At 42.4% G+C, this 5,000-nt stretch overlaps 2 protein-coding genes across 3 annotated transcripts in view; one reads left to right on the top strand and one right to left on the bottom strand.

Moving 5' to 3' along the window:
• The window catches only part of LOC123513184, a 24,145-nt gene that overhangs the window by 17,852 nt on the left and 1,293 nt on the right, over positions 1-5,000 (bottom strand). The window lies entirely within an intron of this gene.
• The window catches only part of LOC123513183 (RING finger and transmembrane domain-containing protein 2-like), a 58,070-nt gene that overhangs the window by 16,368 nt on the left and 36,702 nt on the right, over positions 1-5,000 (top strand). The window lies entirely within an intron of this gene.

A 5,000-nucleotide genomic window follows, 5' to 3' on the forward strand; every position in this document is an offset into this window, starting at 1 on the left:
TTATACATTCATGTTCTTTCCGACCATCCGTCCGTTTTCTATATTGGATTGTGGTGGGGACCGTCTTGCCGTTGCCACCACCACCACCACCACCGCTGCCACCACTGCTAATAAGATAAGGGATATCTTCGTTTCATCTATTTTTTATGTTCTCATGTTCGTTGTTAATGTTTTTTGTTGTTAGGTTGGTTGTATTTGTTAGGTTAGGTTATGTCAGGTTGTTGCTTTAGTTATGAAAAGTTATGTTAGGCTAAGTTGTTAACCACTTCAGTAGTATGACGCGTTCTTTCTTATTTATTTCTATCATTTCGTTTTATTACATTCCTTTCTTGTTTCTCTCCAATCCATTCAAGTGTTTTTAACTCCTTCAGTACCATGACAGTGTGTTCATATGATTTTATACAACTTCAAAAACTCATGTGGGGATTAAAATAGTGAAGACTCTGTCCACTAATCTTTTGACCTCTATAGATCTTCCTAATGTCAATGAAGTCGTCCAGTCATACCCAAATCTCATGGTAAAAAATGTGTCCCAGTACTGAAGTTGTTAAGTTGTTGTTGTTCCTTTTATATTTTGTTTGCTGAGATTAGGGTTTCTTATGTTGTTGTTGTTGTTGTTGTTGTTGTTGTTGTTGTTGTTAATTTTGTTTTGGTTCTTGGTGTTAGATTCAGTTAGGTAAGTACTAGCTTATATTAGGTTAGGGAAGGGTCAGATGGGTCACGGGTTTATGGGATTAGGTCACGAAGATAGATTACGTGAGGTTGGTTAGGTTAGTATTGTTTAGGTCACTAGGTTAAGGTAGGTTAGGATCGGTTAAGTAAGAGATTAGGTAACATTAGAATAGGGTCAAAGTCAAGAGGTCAAGTTAGGTTAGGTTTGGTCAATGTAGGTCACTAATTCAGGTTAGTCAGGTCACGTGGGTCTTAGGTTAGGTTAGATTAGGTTGGGTCAGGTTAGGTTACGTCATCTAGGTCATTAGTTAAGGCTAGTGAGGTAACGCGGGTGACAATTTTAAGTTAAGTTAGGTCAGGTCATATAGATCATTAGCTTAGGTTAGTCAGGTTACATAGGTCATTGTCTTAGATTAGGTTAGGTTAGGTTAGGTTAGGTTGCCTTCGCTGCTCCTGCTAATGATGCTGACCCCTTGACCGCTGATGCGACTGAATTACAATGGGCGTTATTCCCCCGCGGCGGCTCGTGGCTTTGTGGCGTGACTAGCAAGATTGACGACCCCATCACCACACGTCCTGAACTCTGAAGGGGCCGGCGGGAGGGAAAGGTTCTGACGTCACCCTCCTACCACCCCCCCACACCCCTCCGCATACACACATTCTCTTGCTTTCAATGAGACACTGACACTACTCTCTCTCTCTCTCTCTCTCTCCGATTTCATCACTTATTAAAGTCTCGAATCTAGCTTGAACAGGTCTTATCTCGCTCTCTCTATCTATCTAGCTTGAACAGGTATTTCTCTCTCTCTCTCTCTCTCTCTCTCTCTCTCTCTCTCTCTCTCTCTCTCTCTCTCTCTCTCTCTCTCTCTCTCTCTCTCTCTCTCTCTTGCGTCAGTTATCGAGTTTGGCTACACACACACACACGCACACGCACACACACACACGCACACGCACGCACTCACGCACACACACGCACACGCACGCACGCACGCACGCACGCACGCACGCACACACGCACGCACGCACACACACACACACACGCACACACACACACACACACACACACACACACACACACACACACACACACACACACACACACACACACACACACACAGAGAGAGAGAGAGAGAGAGAGAGAAAGGGGAGTGGATAATTAATGTCTGTCATAAGTTTAGCCCAAAATACCTGTAATTGATGGCTGGAAAACCTTCACTTATACATTCCTCCCTCTTTTGATTACCTGCGCTAATTGGCATGACACGAGACGCACCCGTAGAAACTCAGGTGTTTTGTGGTCAGGTGTACGGGATGAAGAAGAGGAGGAGGAGGAGGAGGAGGATGAAGAGGAAAAACAGCAGCGTAAAGAAGTATTTTTGTTCACTTACTCAGAATTAATGTGTGTTTTCGTATGCTTTTTTATCGTTTGGTTTTTCTGATGTTTTAAATGTGTTTATTTATTTATTTATGTAGTGCTTAGTTATTTGATTGACTTGATTCGGTAGTTTGATAATTGAGTTAGTTATTTCGTTTCATTCTTTTGTATTTTAATTTTAATTTTTTTTTTTTTTTTATACCATGTGGGCTTTTCACGGGAATTTATGGGCTAAAGGGGATACTTATTAAGGGTACCTCCTATTTCAAAGCCCACCCGCTAGGAAACCGTTGCCCCAGTGAGGAAGCCCAACCTACACTCAGACCGTAGACAGGATTCGAACCCGTGCGCTTGGAGACCCCTCGGACCCCAAAGCACGCACGGATCCACTGTATTTCTATTTTTATATTTATTTATTTAATTTATTTTTTTGTTCTGGTCCATTGCCAACTCTTAGATAGTGTAAAAAGATGTTATTCATAGACTCTTGGTAATTTTGTCGTCTTTTGTTCAGTTACTTCATTATTCATTTCGTTATTTTTTTTATTTTTCTTTATTTATTTATTTTTTTGGGGGCATTGTTCTGATCCATTATTAATTCTTAGTGTAAAAAGATGTTATTCATAAACTCGTTTGGTAGTTTTGTCTTTTGTTAGTTATTTAGTTATTCGTTTAGTTATTTTTCTATTTTTCTTTCGTTTCTCTTTTCTCATGCCATTACTGATCGATTTGTTAACATTCAGAGCAACGTAAAAAAAAGAAAGAAAAAAGAAATGTTTGCATAGATAGACGGAGAAGAAAAAATAGACTGCGGGGTTACTTGAAAAGATTATAGCACAAACATATGCGTTTAACACCTTCAGTACCAGGACGCCCTTTCATACTCATTTTGGTTACTATCTGATGATTTTATACAGCTTCAGAAACTTATGTGGGGGATTCAAATAGTGAGGACTTCGGCGATTAATCTTCTGACCTCCATAGACCCTTCCTAATGTCAACAAAATGGTCTGATCATATCCAAAACTCATGGTAAAAATGCGTCCCAGTGCTGAAAGGGCTAAGAATACCTGTAGATGATTGCACTATACATGGGAACAGTTGTTGACCTGTATTGAAAGCCTGAGCTGTGTCTATCCTTGTAATCTTTTTTATGTCCCCTGCCACTTGTCCTTGCTGCTGCTTAAAATACCATTCAGTCAGTAAATCAGTCAGTCCTCTCCAGTTTACTCAGTCAGTCCGTCAGTCAGTCAGTCTTCTTTAGTTCATTCATTCAGTCAGTCAGTCAGTCAATCAGTTAGTCATATAAGTCAGTCTTCTCCAGTTTCATCAGCCAGTCAGCCAATCAGTCTTTTCCAGTTCAGTCAGTCAGTCAATTAGTCCTCTTTATTTCAGTCAGTCAGTCAGTCCTCTCTAGTTCAGTCAGGCAGTCATTCTCCAGTTCAATCAGCAAGTTACTCAGTCAGTCAGTCCTCCTCTCAGTTTACTCAGTCAGTCAGTCAGCCAATCAATCAGTCGTTTCCAGTTAAGTCAGTCTCTCCAAATCAGTCTGTCAGTCTTCTCCAGTTCATCATCTTCCAGCTGTCAGTCGGGCCATCCAGTGCATAGATACGGCATGCTTTGGCTCCATTAACTGGTAACTGCAGCCACGCAAATTGCTAACTACCGTCATCAGGGCCACGTAACTTCACTTGCCTTGTGCCGGTAATCTGGTTCACTGCCCCGCCCCTCCCTTACTCCCTCGCTCCCTCTCTCCCTCTCTCCCTTCTCGCTGTACCTTCCACTACACACCATACTATACCTTGCCACATTACACTACACTACATCATGCTAAATCACATTACACTACACTATGCTACACCACACCACACCACACCACTCTACATCACACCACACCACATCACATTATACCACACCACATCACACAGCACCACTCAACACACCACACCACACCATACACCACACCACACAACAACAAACCACACCACGCCACATCACAGCACATCACTGTACACCACACCCCATTACACCACACCACACCACACCACACGACATACCAGTTTATTCCTGAACTTGGTGTTTTAGAAGATATACATTACGTGATTTATGATTGTTGCCTTAGTTTGAATCTGCTTCCGTGTATTTCCCCTTTTTTTTTCTCTCTCTCTCTCTTTTTACACAGTAGAAATTAAAGGGCCTCACAGTTTTACGGGGAAAAGAAGAAAGTCAGTGAAACAAACCTGAATAAAAATACCGATGTTTAAGGCGAATCGATTTGTTAGGTTAGACTGGATAGCTTAACTTAACCCAACCTAACTTGAGTTCGCCCACACCAAAAATAACAGGGACGGCTGATCCTCCTGTGATCCGCAAATGATACCCAAGGATGTGCGTTGTGTTTGCGTTTGCATGACTTCAGTGTGAGGGGCGGCGTTACGGGGTGAGCAGAGGGGGAGCAGCGTGCAAAAAGGCGGCGTCACGCGAGGTGTCTAGTGGGAGAAAGAGACAGATAACTCGGCACGCTGCGACACAAGAGAAGCACAGGAATCATTGCCGACTTACCAATGTTTTGATTAGAAGTGACTTTAGACGGAGAATAACAAACAGGTCTCGTTTTCTTTTATACGTTTTCCTTTGTCTCGTGCAAATGAGCGAGCTTTGCAGAAAAAAAAAAAATTAAGTGAAATCGAGTTTGTTTTAATGCGGAAAAAACAGCAGACAATCCTCCCAGGCAACAAAATTTTACCGTGGCCTGTAATAGAGAAGCTAGATTAGATAGGAAAGAGATTGAAGGGAATTAAGTGGAGTTAAGGAGGAGGCGTGTAAGGAGGAAGATCGGCTGCAGCTGCGAGGCACGTAAGGGTGATGGCAGCAGCTGTCTGGGTCTGGGTGTCTCCTCTTCCTTAGACTGTTTATCACAACACCTACAGTATCACCGCAAGGGCCTGCAGTG

The sequence above is a fragment of the Portunus trituberculatus genome, chromosome 35 (assembly GCF_017591435.1).
Source record: "Portunus trituberculatus isolate SZX2019 chromosome 35, ASM1759143v1, whole genome shotgun sequence".
In the NCBI taxonomy this organism is placed as follows: Eukaryota; Metazoa; Arthropoda; class Malacostraca; order Decapoda; family Portunidae; genus Portunus; species Portunus trituberculatus.